We start from the raw sequence: 25,166 nt of genomic DNA on the forward strand, positions 1-25,166 counted from the left end.
TCACTGACTGCAATAAATATTGTTTCTGTAGAATAACAATAGTTTTATATCTCAAGCTTTGGAAAGGGCTTGCACATAGGGTGAGAATAAATAAATTATATTTAAAGCTGAGCACATTTTTTGTTTGCTTTTACTGTGTTTTTTGGTGGATAAATTACTTTTCTTTAATATCATTTGAAAATTTGATAATATTAAATAATCTGTCAGATAGATGAAAATCAGATTTTGTGCTGTATTTGACAAAAATATTTATACATTTAAATTTTAAAAACTTTGGTTTCCAAGTAATTAACAATCAATGTTAATTTAAAAACTATATAAAGGAAATGTCCAAAATAATGTGTATCAAAATGTATTAACTGTATGTGACAAACATAATTGGATAAAAAAAATTAATGTGTGATTTGGATTTTTAATGTAGCTTTAACAATTCTTAGTCATATCACTACGATGTCTGCAGTTTGGCAGTTTTAGGGATGTGTAGCCCTGGGGTATCATGCAGCAGATATGTAACATGATGTCTCACCAAGTCACATTATCCTGACACCAGGCCAACCAGTCCTAACACTAACCTGTTAATGCTGAGTGCCAGCAAGGTAGCTATTAGTAAATTTTGTATAAGTCTTTGGTATAGCTCTGCTAGGGTAAGAACCTGCGACCTTCCACATCCGAGATGGACAGTCTATATTACCACTAGACTACTGGAATGGTCATATATCTGGATGGAAATTTCAGTGATCAATATAGAAAATTAGTACACATTGGGCAGGTGTATAGTATTAATGTTACACTAGTTTGTATTTTTCAAATGTTATTTTCAATTTTTTAGTTTTAAATGTAGTTTTTCATTGTATATAGAGCTGATCTAGAAATTTATAATGTATTTAAATCATTATCAGTGTACTTTTATGTCATATTTTGATTTGATTATTAAATTTTAAATCAGTTATGAAAATTATGTTAGGTCTCTGTATGTAAATGAATGATCCAATTTTTTTTGTGTCAGATTCTGTCTATCACATACAGTTAATACATTTTGATGGACATTATTTAGGATATTTCCTTTATAAAGTTTTTAAATTAACATTGGTTGTTAACTGCTTGGAAACCAGAGTTTTAAAATTTAAAATTCATAAATGTTTTTGCTAAATACAGCACAAAATCTGATTTTCATATATCTGACAGATTATTTAATATAATCAATTTTGCTTTTGATATAAAAGAAAAGTAATTTATTCACAAAAAACAATAAAAAACAAAACAAAATGTGCTCAGCTTTAAATGTAATTTTTCTATTTTACCCTCTGGTCATAGCTAGTATGTGCCAGTCAACCAGTACCATAGATTCAAATGGAGAATGCATTAATTCTTTCACTAGCTAAGTATTAATAATTATGTATTAGTATTTATAAGTAAGAGAGAAATTCACTTTCAGGGACTCTTGATTGTTTGATATTAATAGGTATCTGCACTCAGAAGACAAGAAGAATATGAACACTTATTAGTTGTTAGCCAGTAGAGCATCAGACCCTTCTAGGGACTCTTGTTCATTTGATATTAAGGAATAAGTGTCTGCTAATAAAAAACAAGAAGAAGAATCAGAAGAATCAGAATAAATATAGTACTTATTAACTGTCAACAAGTTGAATGTCAGATCCAACATGGGACTCTTGTTTGTTTTATATTCATCATGTGTACATGTATCTTTTATATAAATGACATGAAGAATAATCACAATAAATAAGGCAACTTTTAATTAACTGCAATACAACTTTTGTTTTCTCTTTTATCGTACAGGGTGCAGTGAAATGGGTTTTAGAGACAAAAAGAATATCTAGGCCATCTGAAGGATATGCTTGCTCTCCAGAGGCACCCACTGCCTGCATGTTCTGGAGAAGGGGGAAGGGGGCCAAGAGTAGCCACTTTAAAAACAAGTGAACTTGAATCACATAATTCAATTTCTCATATGAAGAAAAAAATCAGAAATTATGAAACATTTTTATCTCCTCTTAACTGGTTATTACCATCTGCTGTATATGAAAAATGGGAAACAAGCATATTTTTGAATTGACCAAATATATATTGGATATTTAAGTATTCTGTTCATGAGGAGATAATATAGAATATGTAAAAAGATACCCCTTCAAGGACGTTTTTCCTGTCCTACTACATGTACAGTAATCTGTCATATATATTGGGATAATGGAACTTTTAGGCCCGTAACCTACTGTCTTGTAATGTTTGAATGAATACTCATTATGCCTGTGTAGAAGAATTTTTTATCTACATTACAGTCTACATCACACATCATTGTCAGGGAAGTCTATATTACAGTCAGCATCACACATCATTGTCAGGGAAGTCTATATTACAGTCTACATCACACATCATTGTCAGGGAAGTCTGTATTACAGTCTACATCACACACCATTGTCAGGGAAGTCTATATTACAGTCTACATCACACATCATTGTCAGGGAAGTCTATATTACATCAGACATCGTTGTCAGGGAAGTCTATATTATAGTCTACATCACACATCGTTGTCAGGGAAGTCTATATTACAGTCTACATCACACATCATTGTCAGGGAAGTCTATATTACAGTCTACATCACACATCATTGTCAGGGAAGTCTATATTACATCAGACATCGTTGTCAGGGAAGTCTATATTATAGTCTACATCACACATCATTGTCAGGGAAGTCTATATTACAGTCAGCATCACACATCATTGTCAGGGAAGTCTATATTACAGTCTACATCACACATCATTGTCAGGGAAGTCTGTATTACAGTCTACATCACACACCATTGTCAGGGAAGTCTATATTACAGTCTACATCACACATCATTGTCAGGGAAGTCTATATTACATCAGACATCGTTGTCAGGGAAGTCTATATTATAGTCTACATCACACATCGTTGTCAGGGAAGTCTATATTACAGTCTACATCACACATCATTGTCAGGGAAGTCTATATTACAGTCTACATCACACATCATTGTCAGGGAAGTCTATATTACATCAGACATCGTTGTCAGGGAAGTCTATATTATAGTCTACATCACACATCATTGTCAGGGAAGTCTATATTACAGTCAGCATCACACATCATTGTCAGGGAAGTCTATATTACAGTCTACATCACACATCATTGTCAGGGAAGTCTGTATTACAGTCTACATCACACACCATTGTCAGGGAAGTCTATATTACAGTCTACATCACACATCATTGTCAGGGAAGTCTATATTACATCAGACATCGTTGTCAGGGAAGTCTATATTATAGTCTACATCACACATCATTGTCAGGGAAGTCTATATTACAGTCTACATCACACATCATTGTCAGGGAAGTCTGTATTACAGTCTACATCACACACCATTGTCAGGGAAGTCTATATTACAGTCTACATCACACATCATTGTCAGGGAAGTCTATATTACATCAGACATCGTTGTCAGGGAAGTCTATATTATAGTCTACATCACACATCATTGTCAGGGAAGTCTATATTACAGTCTACATCACACATCATTGTCAGGGAAGTCTATATTACAGTCTACATCACACATCATTGTCAGGGAAGTCTATATTACATCAGACATCGTTGTCAGGGAAGTCTACATTACATCAGCCATCATTGTCAGGGAAGTCTACAGTACAGTCTATATCAGACATCATTGTCAGGGAAATCTACATTACATTCTACATCACACATCATTGTCATGGAATTCTACATTGCAATCTACATCACACATCATTGTCATGGAATTCTACATTACAGTCTACATCAGGCATCATTGTCAGGGAAGTCTACATTAGGTCTACATCGGACATTTTCAGGGAAGTCTACATTGTGGTCTACACCACACATCATTGTCAGGGAAGTCTACATTACATCAGACATCATTGTCAGCGAAGTCTACTTTGCATCAGACATCATTGTCAGGGACGTCTATGTTGCATCAGACATAATTGTCAGGGAAGTCTACATTACAGTCTACATCACACATCATTGTCAGGGAAGTCTACATTACATCAGACATCATTGTCAGGGAAGTCTACATTACATCAGACATCATTGTCAGGGAAGTCTACATTACATCACACATCATTGTCAGGGAAGTCTACATTACGGTCAACATCAGACTTCATTCTCATAAACTTTATATTACAGTCCATATCTGGTACTATACTGAATGATCAAGGAAGAAAACAATAAAATTAACAGCGTCATACAAACTTTATTGTTCAACCAAGGAACGTAACTACTTTAGAAAACATGTAATTGTTCAATTTCAAAATTAATAGTCTTGAGTAAGAGGTTCAGTTCCAAAGGAAATCATTCTATTAAAATTCATAGCTCTGCTAACATAATATGCAAATAAAAATATTAAATATTTTATATTATTTATTTTTATTTAAGAGGTAATATGATTATAAAATTCCCATATAAATCTATTATCATATGTTGTTTTAAATAATTTTATTTCTGTATATATATTTGGACATATAACACAATTAATTTTACTATATGTTCTCGACATTTGTTTCTCAGTACTGACTTTTCCATTGTGTGACTATCAATACAAATCATATGTCAATCTAAAATACCTTCAAAGATGACTTCACGGTGAAGTTCTTGTCAAAGGTTGACCTGCATTGTTTTGAGATGCTGGACTGTAAACAGAGCAGAATGTACAAAGAACACAGATTTCACTTCTGGATCATCACCAAGGCCTGATTACTCACTGTGCACTGTTGCCAAAATATACAAGGCCAACCACACCCTGAGTTCATATTCTCAAGAATAAACAATTACCTTTAAATCCCTACCTAAAATGCATGAATCTAGCTCTTCTGTCACCACCAAAATGAAAGAGGAAATTCTAAGTAGACTAGAACTACATTTGTGGGTACTGAACTGGAAGTACTAATTGTGACCCAATTCTATTTGTGCATTCTGAGTGATTGTATGGGGTATTTGTGTTTGTGTGTGTGAGTGTGTGTTATGTATAATATTGGTATATGTGGATTTTTTTACAAATAAAATGATGGATATTCTGTTGAGTGTAACTAGCATTGTTTTGTTGACCTAAAATTGTGTAGCTTCTTTTTCAAAGATTTTCTGCTAGATATCAGACATAGCGTGTGCCTCCTCCACAGTTTCCTCCTATTATCATCTTTTTGTGTATGTATGCGTGTGTGTGTGTGTGTGTGGGGTGGGGGGGTGGGTGTGTTTTAAAGATTATGTGTAAAGTCAGAGACTATCCAGTAGCCTTTATTGATTAAACAAACTCCATTGATGTGAGATTTAAGTTGTAGATCTGTAGCATAGATGAAAATGTTACTTAAACTGTTATCAAATACATCTCCTCTACTGTTTCCTCCAATTATTTTCCATGTGTATATATGTGCTTGTGTGTGTGCATTAAAATTTTATACATCCATACATATATTCATCCATCCATACATACATCTATTCATATATCCATCCATCCACACATCCATCTATTCATATATCCATCCATCCATCCATACTGTAACTTTATGAGATTAGCCATTATATCATGCCATTATACTTGTAAAAGTTTTCAAATTCAAACTGTAATTTGTACAGTATGGTAAGGCCTGTGCTAACATGCTGGTAAACCCTACACATTCGTAAATACATACCTAAGTACATATGTAAACACTGATGGAATGTTTTTTAACAATTTGTGTATAAACTTTAAGCTATAAGTACATGTAGCTAATTACATGAAATATTTGTGTCATGAGTGCCATATACACTTCGTATGAAACTGTTACATCATACATGTAGTTAATTACATGAAATATTTGTGTTATGAGTGCCATATACAGTTCGTATGAAAGTGTTACATCATACATGTAGTTAATTACATGAAATATTTGTGTTATGAGTGCCATATACACTTCGTATGAAACTGTTACATCATACATGTAGTTAATTACATGAAATATTTGTGTTATGAGTGCCATATACAGTTCGTATGAAAGTGTTACATCATACATGTAGTTAATTACATGAAATATTTGTGTTATGAGTGCCATATACACTTCGTATGAAACTGTTACATCATACATGTAGTTAATTACATGAAATATTTGTGTTATGAGTGCCATATATAAAAGTGTTACATCATACATGTAGTTAATTACAAAAAATATTTGTCATGAGTGCCATACATGAAAGTTTCACATCATACATCTAGTTCATTACATAAAATATTTGTCATGAGTGCCATACATGAAAGTGTCACATCATACATCTAGTTCATTACATAAAATATTTGTCATGAGTGCCATACATGAAAGTGTCACATCATACATCTTGTTCATTACATAAAATATTTATGTCATGAGTGCCATATACAGTTTCTATGACAGTGTTACATCATACATATAGTTAATTACATAAAATATTTATGTCAGGAGTGCCATACTTGAAAGTGTCACATCATACATCAACTGCAATGCTACTAAATGCGTCTGGTGCCTGCTTTGCTCTTTTTGATATTGTACTAACAAAATTAGAAAATTAGATGGGGAGAGATAGAGAGACAGACAGTGAGACACAGTGTGATGAACAGATTAAGGCTTGTGAGACACAAAATCAAGACGCATACAAAAAAAACCCAATGAATACATGATATTTTATTTCTGGATTTGCTATTATTTAAAATGCTGGATATTTTATAAAAAAAATTTGCTTCATGGCATTATGCTCCTTGTTAGTAGTATGTACATGGGACATTCTACAAAAGTGACACTACTATAGTATATTATGGGATGCATATACGTTAGAGTAATTGTTTTATATTCGTTATAATATGTACATGAGACATTCTACACAACCTCACACTATTATAGTCTATTATGGGATGCATATACTTTAGAGTGATTGTTTTATATTCGTTATAATATGTACATGGAACATTCTACACAAGCTGACACTATTATAGTCTATTATGGGATGCATATACTTTAAAGTTATTGTTTTATATTCCTTGTTATAATATGTACATTGGACATTCTACACAACCTCATGCTATCATAGGATGCATATTATTTGAAGTAATTATTTCATTTTTTTCTGACTGGTTTATATTTATATAATTTATTATAGTAACTGGCATGATATACAAGGAGAAATTATACACTTCAATTTTCAGTTTCATTCAGTAACGTTAAGTATTTATGTTTAGACAATAATAATAATAATAATAATGATCAACAACAGTATTTACACATGCAAGGGATTTACTCAAAATTTTAGCATTTAAGTAAATGCAACAAATCATAGAACTAATTCTATACATTTAGTCATTATAAATAGATGTCATCAAAGACTGGTCAACATTTTGTACATGATGTTTGTGTCTTTCAAGAAATGTAATACTAGAATTGCCTTCATTTTCATTTTGTGTGCATATATATATATATATATATATATATATATATATAATCTTCTTTCCTCTTTCCATTATTTATCTTTCTTGGCAACTATACTTTTAATTCTTTTGAAAAGAGTAAATCTTCATAATGCTGACTTTAGGATAGCTTTGTCACCAGAACTGGAAGTACTTAAAGAGAGTGCAAGTCTTTCTCCGAACTGTGTTTCTTTGCAAATAGGATTTAATGTTAAATTCTGCACATCTGCAAGGTTATCGGTTAATAATGATAAAACATTTCAAACATCTGAACAAGGCTTTAATATCTCCATCACTAGATTGAAATTAATTGCAAATTTTAATCACCATTGATTATCTTGGAGATTGACAGTGAAAAATTGTATTTGTCCATAAATACACTTGACTTGTAGATTATGCAAGCTAATCCAGTAATTTAATTCATAAAAATATGTATAAATGGTCAAATTAAAATACTTTATTGGTCAGTAATAATAATAATAATATATATATATATATATATATATATATATATATATATATATATATATATATATATATATATATATATATAGCATGACTCACGAAGAAAAGATCATTAAAAAAGACAAAAGTGGTTTAGTTTGAGATTGTGTATACATCTTTTACTAAGCATTGAATATGTATTCTCTTTTGCACAACTTACAAAATTTCTTTTGTGTGGTTTAGATTCTCTTTATTTGCTGTATGATTGCCCTTTTTCTGAACTGAAAGAATTAGGCCCACACTTTTCATCATTTCTTTCAGGAAATTCACAAAGTTCAATTTCAGTTTTGCTTGCTTTTTTAAGTGAGTTGTTTAAAAAGATAACTGGGTGGGATTTCGGATTTACAACAGAACACTTTTGATGGTGATACAAATACAATGTTAAATAATGAACGACTTAAATGAGCAATTAATTATGATTAATATGTGCATGTATATGATCTAAATATTAGATCAATTGACATAAAACGCACAGACTTAATAATGAAAATACAAATAAATGACCTTACACAGTACAAGGACAAGGGGTGAATGATTCATAATGATTTCACAATGAAAAGATTGATGTATTTTTCTCAAATAGTAAAACAAAATGTAATATTTTACTCATATTGTAAAATGTACTCACTCAAATGGTGAAATTATGTAAGCAAGAGGGACAGATATACAAATTATCTTTACAGTCCCAAAACCACACTGGGTTTTACAAACTCCCAAAATTAACACACGGCAAAAAGGTTTCCTTTATGGAGTTACACACTCTGTCACCAGCACACTCGGTTACCAGTCACACTGGCCAGTCAAGCTGTCAGTATTCCAAGTTGGTCAATCAAGCAATCAGTGCCCATCAATCTCAGTCAGCAATGCCTGATCACCTACTCGACCAGCAACACTGTTTATTCAGTTCTACAGCTGCTATGGATCAGCTTCACAGCTTTGTTTTGGATTTTTAATAAATTTTCAGTCATTTTGCAACAATGTCTGCAGTGTGGCAGTTTATAGTGACATCTAGCACTGGGGCATCATGCCACATACATGTAGCATGATGTCCCACCCAGTCACATTATCCTGATACCAGGCTGACCAGTCCTAACACTAACCACATAATGCTGAGCACCAAGTGAGGCAGCTATAATTAGTACCATTTCTTTGGCATAACTCAGCAACCAACAGTAAATTATGTTCCATGATTACATTGAAAACAATAGTATTTGGCAAAAAACATACATTTGTGTCACATAAAATAAATGTATTGCTAGACACTGAAAAATTATTTGACATTGACAGATGTTTCAACTGCAAATATATACAGCCTGAAACTGAAAGATTTCTGAAGCAAATACTATCATAATAATTAAGACTTGGCCACACTTCATTTCCATAATTTAAAACACTGTGGTCTGCTGACTTGTTCTCAATGTGGTTTTGTTTTGTTTGCTCTTTAACCTTTCTAGCATCATGTGCTATACACAAATATCCTAAGGTTCATTTGCTGAAAATTATACTTTGGACAGAATTCACTTACAAGCTTAAGTAAAATGGCCATTAGAGGCTAAAAAGAAAACCACACAACTGCACCAATAGTGAGTTAAAGCCTGCTTTCAAAATTTGGTAGTGTGATGTGATGTGATGTGATCTGGATTTTTAACGTAGCTTTAACAATTTTTCAGTCATATTGCTAAGATGTCTGCAATGTGGCAGTTTATAGTGATGTCTAGCACTGGGGCATCATGCCGCAGACATGTAGCATGATGTCCCACCCAGTCACATTATCCTGACACTGGGCCGACCAGTCCTAACACTAACCTCTTAATACTGAGCGCCAAGCGAGGGAGCTGTCAGTACCATTTCTGTAAGTCTTTGGTATGACTCGGCCGGGGATCGAACCCACGACCTACCACATCTGAGGCGGACGCTCTAACCACTAAGCCACTGGAGCGGTAAATTTGGTAGTAGGGGCCAACCTGATGATGACAGATTCTGACCAGAATCTATGAAAGAAAGTTTTTATTTATTACTTGGATAAATTATGTTCAGGGTCATTGCTTATGTTTCATTTCAGTTAGGAACTTGATAATGAGCAAGTTGTTTCAAATTCAAAGCAGCAGGGTAATGTGTTATGAATATCATTATACAAATTGTCATTTCAATGGAAATTTATGAGATTTTTATCTGGTCAACACTGATAGGTAGTCATTCACATATTTACATTATACCAAACTGATAACATCTATTTTATATATGGACACAATTTCCTGTACAAAGGTGGGGGCAACTTTTTAAAAGCCAAATTCAGTTAATTTAGTGGGAATTTGTTGCTTACTTACATACAAGTATAGTAAGTGACTGATCTGCATTTCACTCATAATTAAAGCATATGTCACTAGAAAGTGAAATGCCTAATTCACCTACATGTCACCTATAAGTGAAATGCCTAATTCACCTACATGTCACTATAAGTGAAATGCCTAATTCACCTACATTTCACTTATAAGTGAAAAGCCTAATTCACTTACATGTCACTTATAAGTGAAATGTCTAATTCACCTGTATGCCACTTATAGGTAAAATGCCCAATTCACCAATATGCCACTTATAAGTGAAATGCCTAAATCACCTATATGTCACTTACAAGTGACCTACTAGTGCAGTAAGTAAAAGACTCACATTTCGCTTAAGTATACTTCATTTATAAATGCATTGCCTAATTTGCATTCAAAATCCTAATCCTTCACCTACACGTCACAAATAAGCCTTTCTCAGTAATGGATATGTGACATTTTCAAACTATATGTGTTATGTGTGTGTATGTGTATGTGTCTGTGTGTGTTTGTATATATATATATATATATATATATATATATATATATATATATATATATATATATATATAATTTTTGACTACACAAGAAATTAAAAAGTGCTGACAAGACAAAGAAAATATACTCCAAGAAAAAGTAAGCAAAGTGACAAGAATTTAAATATAGTTTGGCTATATTCTGCATAACTACATAATAGTAATGGTTAGATAGTTCAACTCTGACAAGGAAAAGTGTCATTATGTCATTGTAATTGACAACCTGCATTTAATTATACAAATTACCTACTACTTCCAATAGCTGAGACATGAGCAACATGAGCAACCAACCATGAAAATGTTCCCAACCTGAAATGGGTGGGTATAAATGATAAGAGAATCATATCACATGACTACCACATCCAATGATTCTCTTCCTAATTTATTGTCAAATTTTTCTGCAATGAAGATTCCACCCCACCATCATTATGGATGGTACTACAATTAAGTAACACCAGAAAATTTCAGTCAGTGGAAGGTTAAGTCTTTTAAACCACAAAACTGAATAATTTGAACATAATGCTTATGCAGTTTGATTATGCTCCATGCAGTTAGTTTTAAATTATCCAATTTGTCAAGCATGATTGATTTTATATTCTGTACATACAAGCTAGCTTCATGTAATCTCACCAAATACCATTAGGTGTCAAGATCTCAAATTATTTATTGTCTGTACTCTATCAAGACAAGAATTTTCCCAATTTTTCAGAATAAAAAAGTTTGACTGTTTCACTTCAAAAGAAGGTAACTGGCAGAATGTCATAGCAAATAAAAGTGGTAAGGTGATCTTAGCAACAAAGTAGAGACAATTCTGATGAGAAATCAGTGGAATTTGAGAGAAGGCAGTCAAATTGGAAATGTTATATAAGCACATTAAATTGGTCAATACAGAAATGGGTTTTTTAGGACTTGTTCCAATCACTTTCAAGGTACATGTATCAAATTAATGCCTTAATTAAACAGGAACTATTATCCAATATGACCCGATATGATAATACACAATGTCAGTGGTTCCCAACCTCTTGGTCATGACCCAAATTAGGGTTGCCAGGACATTCTGGAGGGTCCCCAAGATATTTTTAGGATGGCACAACTTATCAAAGTGAGGAAGCTGGGTCATGAGAACTCAGAGAAAAATACTGGGAACCACTGCAATTTGTAATCAACAGTTCTGACTGTAATTTTTTTAAACTGAAAACTGTATCAAAAAATAACTGCACAGATATCCAAACACCACTAAATGTTAAGATCAAGTGTAAAATGTCTATGGACCTATTGAAGTAAAGGTTTTAACTAAATAACTGGTCATTAAGTAAAATCAATGTTTTGTCAAAAAGTGAACTGTGAATGGCTGTATCTGTATCAAATGGGTATTATAATAATAATGCTAATAATAATAATAAAAATAATAATAATAATAACAATACAATGGACTGCTCATGTACCAGTATTTAAATAAAATTCAAGTTTTTCAGATGTTCATATTTTAGACAAGTTCATGTTAACACATGTGTCGCAAATCTTTGATCAAGGCAACCTCGGCTGATATGGATTCTATCTACCCCTTTACTCATCATCATCACCATCAATCCCTTAACCCATGAGGTCATTGGGGCACCACAGTTGACTTTACAACTAATTCTCTCCATCTTTCCCTGTTCTCTACTGCCCTTTGGGAATCTCCAAATCCCATGCCCATCCAATCTTTAATGTTTTCTTCCACCTCTTTTTCTGTCTGACTCTTCTTCTGCACCATTGCAATGTGCCTTGCAAATTTTTTTTTTGCCAGTCCAGATCATCTTGAGACATGACCATACCACATCAGTTTGTACATTTTTACAGTAGTCAAGAGGTCTTCATAGGGTTCGATGGCTCATTTGATCCTGTTGTGGACTCCTTCATTGGTTACATGGTCAATATATGAGATGCCCAAGAGCATGCGGTAGCATCTCCATTTAATGGTTTGAATCCTTCTTTTAGATCTGATGTGAGCATCCATGTTTCACAAGCATACAGAAAGATCAATTTGACAACCGAGCGCATCAGCCTTACTTTGGAACCAAGAGCAATGTTGGTATATTTCCATATTGGTCTCAACCTTGTTACTGCTGCAGTTGTCTGGGCAATCCTGCAAAGAAGTTCTGGTTTGGAGCCCTCCTCTGTGATAATTGATCCCAAGTAATTGAATTTTGTGATTCTTTCCAGCTTCCATCCACTAACCCTTATCTCTGTACTGATGCCATTGGTGTTGTTTGTCATCATTTTGTTTTCTTTCTTGGTGCTAATCTCCATACCGTTTGCTGTGGAGGTTGTGTCGAGGCACTCAACAAAGTCAGCCAGTTATTTTTCCTCTCCTGCATCTCATGGTTTACATCAATATCACCCCTTTGCTAATAGATTGTTAATTTATACCATCCACTGAATCACCAATGATCACTGATCAACAGTTAATTTTGTAGTATTGGATTAAAGAATGTCTTTTATAGAACAAGTATCAACCTTTAATCATGCTTGATTACCAAGGGATTTCTGTATCATAAATCAGATACTGTCAGAGAGTGTGTGTGTGTGTGAATTGGCCACAGCTTTAAAAAAAAAAATCAGTCATATTGCTGATGTCCACAGTGTGGCACTTTATAATGATGTCTATCATTGGGGCATCATGCTGCAGACTTGTAGTATCATTTTCCACCCAATCACATTATCCACCAGACCAACCAGTCCTAACACTAAACTCTTAATGCTGAGAGCCTCAAGAGGCAGCTGCCAGTACCATTTTCATAACTCTTTGGTATGACTCGGTGGGTTCAATCCCGTGACCTCCTACATCAGAGGCAGACGCTCTAACCACTTGGGCCATTGGAGCAGTCATGTGGAAACAAAACTCATAAAAAAACAAACACAGATGGCTAACATCATTAACTAATATGCTGAACTTTAAAGCTGGCAGAAAGTATTTGTAATGAATGCTGGAGATACAAGTCTATTTTTAAAAAATGAACAATTGTTTATTACAGAATTTCATATAACATAATTAAACCAAAAATCACCAAACTTGACCATTCTGTCCCAAGCTATCACTAATTGTTGTATATTTAACATTCTCAACTGCTTCTAAAACACTTTATCCGAAACTATAAGTAACCCATTAACAGACTTATAGAATGGTGCAAGGAAAACAGTATGATCATAAATACAGACATAACAAAAGCCCTACTAGTTACAACAAAACAAAAATGAGCAAGGCTAAATAGCGACAAAATCCAAGTTCTAATTTGACAATGTGAGCCATAATATGACCTACCATGAAAAAATTCTTGGTATAATTCATAGATAATAATCTAACTTGCTCAATTCACATTAACAAGGGCTATGGAAATTTCTTACAAATTGTCATGGAATAGCTAATTTTGTAATTTATGTACAAGATTGATGTACAAATCATCAAATATTCAAAGAATATTCAAATTTGGTGATGTCATCAAAATTCACCTCTTAAACATGTTTCAAAAAGGTTATTTCTTATCATTGGCTAATGAGGAAACTCAAAACATAAACTCCATTTCACTATAGGGTCATTTTCTTATAACAGTTATATGCAGCTACACCTGGTTTATTGTAATGTAATTTGGCTTAATATCTCTAATTCAAATATAACAAAAAATTAAAATTTTTATAATGTCTTTCAAAAAAGTTTGTTCTGCAGCTCACAGAGGGACCTCATATAAACACAAACAATTTGTTTTAACTCTCTGGGATATGTACAGGTTTCATCAATATTTTTTGTAAGTCTTTATTATTTTCAACTGTTTATGCATGTGAAAGAAGTGACTTCCCTACAACTGTTCCAGAGATGTGAAAATTGCTAAAGTTTCAATATTGGAACAACAATGATAAAGATTACCATTAGCCAAAGTCTTACCACTTTCCTTTTGAGAAACTCAAGGGCTATCTGTACATTCTGTATATGATGGAATCGTATGCGTCCTCTCTCACGAGGCTGCAAGAGAAGATAGTGTTTATTCCTATGGCCCAAACAATCAAGTTAATTAAAGGGAGACAACTAAAGTAAAGAATATACATTACGTATCTGGGTCTTACTTCCCTTGATCTATCAAAGACAGTAAGAGCATGACAAAATATTTTTTGTTTTTAAAACAATATATCAAATTGTGTGATTAAAGGATGGTTATACTTTCTGCCTCAATAACTGTAAATCACTGTTTTGTTTCCCTTTAAAAAGTTGCAATTCCTTCATTTTTGTACTGCACCTGCTTTGTGCATGTTATACACTATGTATCATTCAACTCTGCAAACAAAATGCAATTGGGATTTTTCACAGCTGCTTTGAATTTGTAATTCAAGTTTAGAGGTTCATTTGAGTGAAATGCCAAGTCTGAAATGGCCAAGTCTGAAATGGCCAAGTCTGAAATGGCTACAAATTCTGAATTTATATAAACTGATTATCGTATAGAGTATATATGGTCCCAGAAATAAAACTGAAACTTCATGTATTGTTTGGAACTTTCTTGAAAAGGTTTTCTGCATAATTCAAGGCCTCATGTATCGTTCTTTCTTACAACACAGATAAATAATGTAGCAAATGAACCGTACGCAGGGATGTTACCTAAAGGTATAACCTTACCATTCACTTACAAGTCCAGTCAAACTGCTAATAATAAAGATACTGATCTGTCCTAGTATAATGCACCTGCAGATCAGAGTCTACATTGTTTATTATATTGACTACTCCTAACAAACTGCAGAGACCCAGATCTTCTGGCACATTATACAATGGGATCTGTGTCTGTGCAGCTTGCAGTTGGATTCATCTTATAAGTGAGTATTGATGGCATTTTATTTGCCAATAAACAGTGACTCAGAAATATCAAGCATAGTTTGTGAAGATAATATAATTTTGTTAAAATATTACCATATATACTCATTCGTAATTTTGGTAAAACTGCAAACTGCACTAACCCAGATCTACCATTGCAAAATATGCAAGCAGATCTGGGTCTGTACATTATGCTAGGAATAATCAGTAGAACAAACAACATATGTCCTTATCTGTCCACACTCTATGCAATGGCAGATCAAGGTCTATATTGTTTGCATCTAGACTCAACTTTTAAGTAAATATAGATGGTATGCAAATAGCTGTAACAAATATGAAGGAAAATTAAATTGAAGAAAGAATTTTAAACATATATTGTTTTATATTAAATAGTAGGGTTTGTTGTAAATATATCTGGTCTACCAGTTGTACAGATTGTATGTTAAAAAGATAAAAAATTATCTGCTCAATTTTTATATGAAAATTTGACATATTACTATGATTTGCACTACTTAAAATACTATAAATCACTATGTTTATGTGTGAATGAAATCAAAGTGAATCTAGTGAGGACACTAAATTTGGTCATTAGGACATCTCATACAATAAATGAAAATAGTAAAAATGAATTCATGTGACATTTTGTGTCGACACAGTATTTATAATATAAAAATTGCTCATCAATAAGACATACAAAATGTATTTATATTATGGATTTATCAAATTCTTTGAATTTAATGACCAGAAAATATTATGAATTTAAATATAGAGAACACTTTTTTACCTGATGATAAGTCCATGCTTGATGACAAGTCCATAGTCCATGCTTGACGACAAGTCCATAAGTCCATGCTTGATGCTTGATGACAAGTCCATAGTCCATGCTTGATTTCAAGTCCATAAGTCCATGCTTGATGACAAGTCCATAAGTCCATGCTTGATGACAAGTCCACCCAATACTTCTACAAATTTTTAAAACTATTTACTAATAATATCCACCACAGCAACCCACTAATTCATCAACATTTTATCAGACTGAACACTAGTTTATCATAGAAAATATACAATAGAAAATGTTAATGAAATTGTTTTACCAATTGTTCATGTCCCAGTACTTCCAGAAGAGACAACAGATTGTGCCCATCTCGAATATCTTCATACAAATCTATAACTCTTCTACCAGCCTGTAAAATAAACGATACAATAAATTACATGCAATCAATAAGATACCTTCAGAATTAAAACATTGTGGACATACCATGTAAAAAGTTGTCAGAAGGTTATTTCACACATCATCTATAACATATATATTATAATATATTACAACAACTATTACTTTCACTTGCTAGTAAGTTGAGTTCAGCTAAAAGCATAGACCTGAACAGCTATATCATAATGTTCTAGCAATCAAGCTCTATGTTGTTTGTTCAATGCATTACTCTTAATGAACTGCATGGACCCGAATCTGCTCGATCATTATGCATAGGCAGATCTGGGTCTATACAGTTTGTAGTTGCAACCAACTTATAGGCATGCATATGATTTAAATATGTTGCCCTATTTTGCTTAAATCTATTTTGCACTAATATTTTTTTTTGGTTTACCTGTAAATCATTGTATTTAGAACAGTGTCAAGCAAACCTTCACTGCCCCTAACCTAAATGCAAAACTTAACTGACAAACAGCATATGCCTCTTCCACATTAAAAAGAAAATAGCAAGCATGGTCTTTGGCAACTGTCCTTAAAACTTTCCACACCAATGACAATGACTTTTTCAAGAGTGGCTTTTTTACTGCATGATGAGGTGTGGATGTAGGTAAAGTTTAATCAAAATATATGTATGGATTAAAAAAAATGAAGAAGGAAACTGGACATATATTTTAATTATCCCATGGGTGACACTGACCTACAGAGATATGATTGCAAATAAGTAAGAAACTGTTGTGTGTGTGTGTGTCTATATATATATATATATATAGACACACACACATGCATACATACACACACATACACACATACAAAACAGGCTAAAAAAATTGAAATTAAAATTAACTGGTTCAAAAGTTACACCCAAAATGGTTAGAGGTCACTGATTTATATTTTTCTTTATTATAACCTTGATCTTGAGGTGAGGACATACCTATAGCATGTTGTTGTTGTTGTTATAGGGTTTAATTCCATTTTTCAGTACAATATAGGCTATACATGGCAGACATTATAAATGGAGGAGGAAGAACCAGCGACAACACAAGAAAGAACTGACCCTCAAGAAGCTACTGGTAAACATTCTCACGTACCATCATTGGCCAAGCCTGAGACTCAAACCCACACAGACAGAGGTGAGATGGCAGTGATCCATAATGGTGAGCGTTGTAGACTACTTGGCTACTCGGGGGCCCTCCTATAGTATGTTACACACTGTCTAGTCATTACATATAACTGGTTAGACCTTTATTAAAATATCTTCAGTCCTTCAAAAGTTATACTTTGAATAGGACACAAAATACACTTTTCTCTTGACAAGCCTTTTAGCTGAGGCCTAGTTATGGTATGCAAAACACTGTCAGTATATTATTTATAACTGGCTAAAGTTTCTTTATAATATCTTCTTAGGTTTGACATTTAAACTGCAGACAAAATAAAAGTTGAATAATTATAGGAAATTCATGACATCTACATATACTTGTGCAAAATTTCATGATAATCTCTCTCTGACCATTACAAAGTTATGGGCGGCCAATCAAGCAAAAGTTAATGGACAGACAATGCCAAAACATGTAATACACCCGACTTAAGACAAGCAAACAAAAATCAAGAGTTTTAATCAATCCACTCAGAACATTTGCTACAGTTTTCTTTTTCACAAAAGGCAAACCACTAGCTTAATAATGCTGCCATCCATGATAAATTGGGATCATTATCAACATGGCATTGTGCAAATCTAACACTCCACTCTGTATTTCCTGGAGAGAGGACATTAATCAGAACAACACAAAAGTATAAGACTAATCATAGAACTAGTACAGTATTTGACTAACCAATTAGATTACTAGTATAGTATTTGCCTGCAGCTCAGACCAATCAAATTATCAGTTTGGTATTTGACTGACCAATAAGATTACTTGCTTTACTTGTTTTCAGAATCATAAGATTGCAATAAAAATACTTAAAAAATATTTAATCCTTAAATATAAATATTATTAACATCCATCATAGTGTTTTTTCCAAGTTCATCTTCAATAATACACAAATGTACATGTTTGGATTGAACATGGCATAGCATCCAGGCAAGCTGTACTTCAGTAGTTTCATGAAAACACTTAAAGGTTCACTTTTGCCAAACAGCACTTAAAGTCCACTTGTGCCACTCAGTACTTAAAGTCCACTTGTGCCACTCAGTCCTTAAAGTCCACTTGTGCCACTCAGTACTTAAAGTCCACTTGTGCCACTCAGTACTTAAAGTCCACTTCTACCACTCAGTACTTAAAGTCCACATGTGGCACACTTAAAGGTCCACTTTTGGCACACAACACCATGTACTGTATAGATGTCAAAATCATGCTGAATTTGAAGGACACTAGATTTTAAAAAAAGATTTGCAATATATGTTTTAAAATAGTGGTAATTCTTTTCTACATTGATCTTGACAATTTAAAATGGCTTTTAATAGCTATTTTTGGACAAATGTGAAAGGCATTCATTGCTGGAAAATATAGCACAGAATAGCTGTGGGAATGAAGTCTGGCTTGTATAAATTACTACAATGTACAAATCAGGCTTCTTGCACTTGATGACACTCCAATACAAGGTTTCCCTCATTGGTAGCTTGTTATTTATTAGAATACTGTGATCCAGAAGCCTTAAGCCAGAACAAACTCAGAAATAGCTTCAATTAAGTGGAACTGACCACTACAATTTGAACCGTATGTATTAACACATTTTTAGACAAGGGCATTTAGGGTTACTGTTGTATTGTACATGAAATTAAACATTTTTTAAACTAAAACTAATATATATATATAAGCTTTCACACCACAGACAAAATTTAAGACATTTGTTTTCTTAACTGCATTTGTTAAAATGTCCTCATTTAGAAGTTCATTATTTTGCACTTTTGTTTGTGGAGATTTAAACAATTCAATAAATATAATGAATGTCATAGAAGACATCCATCTTTTATGAATGCATACATATGTCATACATACTCCAACTGCAAACAACAAAGATCCAGGTCTGTCATTAAATAATGCACCAGCAAACCAGGGTCTATGTTGCTTGTTCTACTGATTACTGCTAACAAAGTGCAGAAACCCTAATATGCTGGTACAATAGCAGATCTGGAGCTGTGTACTTGACAGCTGAACTCTATACATGTAAAAGCAAGTATATTTGATATTATAATTGTACTTGATTATGGAGAGTATCTCATCAGATGCAATTAATTTCAATCAAATTAAACTATCACACCTTGTATTTATTATTTATGCTGATTATGATTACTCTTCCACATAATAATTTGTCTATCAATGACCTTGACCTTGATGCACGAAACCTGAATACAGTATCTGACACACCCTTTCTAATGATGCATCAAACCTGGAATGCAGCTTCTGTGCCATTCCAGGTGATACCTGATATATGGAGACAGTAAGAAACACACCCTTTTCTAGTGATACCTGACCACTGGAGACCGTATCGAATATACCCATTTCTAGTGACACAATACAGCTGGATACTATAACACACCTTTACTAATGATGCATGACACCTCCATACAGTATCTGACACACCCTTCTGTAGTGATACAAGACTAGTCAGGATACAGTAGTTGACACCCATTCTGGTGATGTATGATGCCTAGATAAAGTATTTAACACCCATTATAGTGATACAAGACACCTGGATACAGTACCTGACACCTTTTCTACTAATACATGATCCCTGGAAACTGACACTTTTTAGTGGTTTTTAAAAGGTGAATAACCTTTCTTTTTTTAAAATTATGATACGGAAACATTACAGGGCATAAATGAAAATGATTTAAAAACAACATTTTACATGAATCTAACCTAGAACTCTGAGATAGGCTCTTTAGTATAGTACGAGACAAGCACTTTGAAATGTCAAATTGTTACAACATTTAATCTTGTCCACAGTTGAAAGGCTAAAAGAAATTACTTCACTATGATATCCCTTTCATATTTTGCACACCTAAATGGCATATGTAACAAACAGTCTAGAAATCGTGTACAGGTGAATTCAAAAGTCACTTCTGGTTTCAAATTTAAAAAGCAGAAATTTACAAGTGTGGACAGATGGACATGTAGAGAAGGATAGAGGGAGAGATGGACAGGATAAAAAGTGATTTGGTTGGTTGATTATTAATGTAACTATAACATAATAAAAGGTTATATTGTGCCCTGGCAATTGGAGTATAGTGTATTTCTCTCAGACACAATTTACAAGGTCCAACCAGGCCTTGTCTTGTTAACCACCAAGAATCTGTGGCTTCCTCAAAAAAGGTGATGTCTATAGAGCTCCTATATCACAGGATATGTGGCATTAAGATGCCAAGATTATTTAGCCTGGGTAATCACACATTGTGTATTGTGTATACCTTTGATTAATCTATACCAAAATGCATCAAATGCATTAAGTTGACTTTACAAGAGAGTACAGTTTTACAAATATCTTCATTGCTAGTTAGATTGGTTTGGTTTTGTGGGTTTAATGCCATTTTTCACTACGTGAAAGAATATACATGGCAGCCAGTCTGTTTGGTGGAAGAAGAACTTGTGAAGACCACAGGAAGAACCACTGACCCACTGGAAGCTACTGACAAGCTTTCTCACATACCCAGATTGGTTGAGCCCAAGACACAAACCCAAAGCAGATGGAGGTGAAATGTGAGATCTATAAAGACAGGTGGATAGGGTTACTTGACCACCTGGAAACCTTACTGAAAAAAACAAAAAAAAATGTACATGTAATTAAAATCTGATCACCACAGTTATATTGGAGATCTGAAAGACACCAATAAAATGCAATATTTTTGGGTGACCTTTGGAATTTCATATCTGCTTATTTGAAATAGCCTATCAGGTAAAGTTTTACATTTTTTGTTAGGGGAGTTATGGTTAGTAATGATGTGCTCAGAATGAAGTGTCACTTTCTTAAATTTTCAGCTGCGATTTGATTGATGAACCACATGGTCAAAAGAACATGACCGATTATCGGTGTCCATCAGATCCTCAAGCAATATTGTAGAGATCTGGTTTTATTCAGACTGGAAAAAAGGAAAGGTGCTACAAGTATTTTTTGCAGGCTTTTCTCTCAGCATGATCTATTTCTCAAGATTATAAAACTTTTTATAAATCAATTAATTATGAAGACTTTTCTCCAAATCAAGCTCTCACACGTTTGAAAAAAATCTTTTCTGTTCCCAATCAACCTGTATTGAGATAAATATTTTACAAGGATGTCATTATCAAACTGATTATATCACAGGTGAGAAAATTATGGTCTATCAGTTCCGTCCCTATATTTTCATTATCTAGTGACACAGGTCCAGTTCTCCACACCATCATATACTTTTGTTAACACCCTGTAAATAAACAGTCCAAGTGACGACAAATTGGTATCAGTTATAACCTGCAATATTTCAGCACTGATAACAAAACTGATGAGGGTGGTTTTGACTGCAATGTACTGAAATAAAATAACAAAACTGACTCATCTGAAATTTTAAAGCTAAATCTTGAAACGTTTTTAAATAATAGTTTATTTTTACAATTTCAATTTATTTTTCCAAATAAACATAATAATGTAGTAGATAACTGAGGTTTTGTCTTTGTTTGATTTAACACAATTTTCAAGTATGATAAGCTAACATGTCAGCCAGTATATTCTGGTAGAAGAAAAACCAGGAGGAAACACCCACCCATGGGAAGCTGTTGGAAAGCTTTCTCTTGTAACCTTATTAGCTCAGCCAAGACTAGAACAGAAGTGAGATGTGATCTGTAAAGGCAAACACCTCTGATCACTCAGCCACATGAGGCCCCAATTATGTAGACAAACCTCAGCCACATGAGGCCCAAATTATGTAGACAAATCTCAGCCACATGAGGCCCCAATTATGTAGACAAATCTCAACCACATGAGGCCCCAATTATGCAGGCAAATACTAACTCATAACATTATCATATTAATAACATCCTGATGGTAAATAGGTGTCTAAATTTACCCTGGATTATAGAGTTTGGATTATGTTGATGTGCCATCCATCCATCCATCCAGCCAGCCATCCACACATACTTGATCTTTGGTTTGGGTGGAATATTTTAATAACTGATAAATTGATGCACAAAATGTGACCAAACCAGGATCTTGTTTATCATTTCAACCCATAAGCCACATTAGATGGCAGTGTCACACTCATCCAGGGGTCATGGGTTCAATATTTGCTCTGGCCAGCTGCCTGGAGTGTACCTCTGGTACGTTACCAGGGCTGTTTATTGACTGAATCCTCATTTTACAATCACATCAATAAAATTAATTTGATATTACAAGGGCTTGGTTCAGTGCCTATAAGAATACTGATTCCTAGATGTCAGGGAATATAAATAATTAGTTCCATTATGGGTGTGTGATATGACAGTATTTGCTAATATCTAAATCAAATGCCTGATCTACCTTATAGGGGAAATGAGTAGATAATAAAGGGAGATAAAGCAGCCTTACCTGTTGATATACTTAACTTAGCATTAAAGTGATTATCATGTCTGCTTTACAATCAACGCATTGCAGTGGTTAACATGTCTGCTTTACAATCAGTGGGCTGCAGTGGTTAGCATACCTGACTTACAACAAGTGGGTTGCAGTGGTTACCATGTCAGACTTACAGTCAATGGGTTGCAGTGGTTAGGATGCCTGATTTATAATCAATTGGTTGAAGTGATCATTTTATCTCTAGATGTACCTTATTAGTAGTTCTGTTTTAATATTTACTGGCATATTTCAATTTATCTAACGGATATTCTGTGTTAACATTTACTGGTACATTTCTATTATTTTTCATATCTACTTATTATTTTTTGCTGGTTCTTTGTCCGTCTATTTGTTAGTCTGTCTGATTTTCTGTATATCTGTTCATTTGTTTGTCTGTATGTCTATAATTGCAGGAACAATTACTTTCTTTTGGGACTGTAATTTTGTTTGCATTTTCCATTATCTTTATTTTTAGCGTAAAATTAAATTCAAACATGTCCTCAAGTGTACTAGTGTGCTACAATGTTATACAGTCTTAACACATTATATTTGGAGAAATCTATGTTACTCACCTTCCCTCTCTCAATCTCTTGGAACAAGCTATACACCTGCAAATAACAATAATGACATTAATAATAACAACTGAAAGAAGATAAACATATTAATGAATTAAGGGTTGTATCATATTTTATAAAATTCCTAGTAGCTTAGTTTGCATGGCAGAAAGAGAGAGAGAGAGAGATCTCATGAGAGAGAAAGAGAGAGATGCACTAGAAATGTAAGAAATAAGGACAACCTAATAAAAAAAGGAAATTTAAAGACTATAAGACATAGTAGGAAGGCAGACATAATGACAGAAAGTAACATGTAAGCAAGGCATCACAGGAAGGTAGACATGGTGAAAGAAAGTAACATGTAAGCAAGGCATAACAGGAAAGGAGACATGGTGAAAGAAAGTAACATGCAAGCAAGGCATAACAGGAAGCGAGACATAGTGGCAGAAAGTAACATGTAAGCAACACATATCAGGAAGGCAGATATAGTGACAGAATCTAACATGTAAGCAAGACATAACATGAAGACAGACATAGTGACATAAAGTACATGTAAGCAAGACATCACAGGAAGGCAGACATAGTGACTGAAAGTAACATGTAAACAAGGCATAACAAACAGGGGGACATAGTGATAGAAAGTAACATGTAATCAAGACATAACAGGAATGAAAATATAGTAAAAGAAAATAACATGTAAGCAAGACATCACAGGAAGACAGACATAGTGATAGAAAGTAACTTGTAAGCGAGAAATCACAGGATGGCAGACATATTGACAGAGACATAGTGACAGAAAGTAACATGTAAGCAAGGCATGATAGGAAGAGAGACATAGTGACAAAAAGTAGCATGTAAGAAAGACATCACAGGAAGTCAGACATAGTGATAGAAAGTAACATGTAAGAAAGACATCACAGGAAAGCAGACATAGTGATATAAAGTGACATGTAAGAAAGACATCACAGGGAGGCAGACATAGTGACAGAATGTAATATGTTAGCAAGACATCACACGAAAGCAGACATAGTGAAAGAAAGTAACATATAAGAAAGACATCACAGGAAGGCATACATAATGAAAGAAAGTAACATGTAAGCAAGAAATCACAGGAAGGCAGATATAGTGATAGAAAGTAACATGTATGAAATACATAACAGGAAGGCAGACATAGTGAC

This window comes from Sinohyriopsis cumingii, unplaced genomic scaffold (genome assembly GCF_028554795.1).
Source record: "Sinohyriopsis cumingii isolate HCF-2022 unplaced genomic scaffold, ASM2855479v2 utg001273l, whole genome shotgun sequence".
Taxonomy (NCBI): domain Eukaryota; kingdom Metazoa; phylum Mollusca; class Bivalvia; order Unionida; family Unionidae; genus Sinohyriopsis; species Sinohyriopsis cumingii.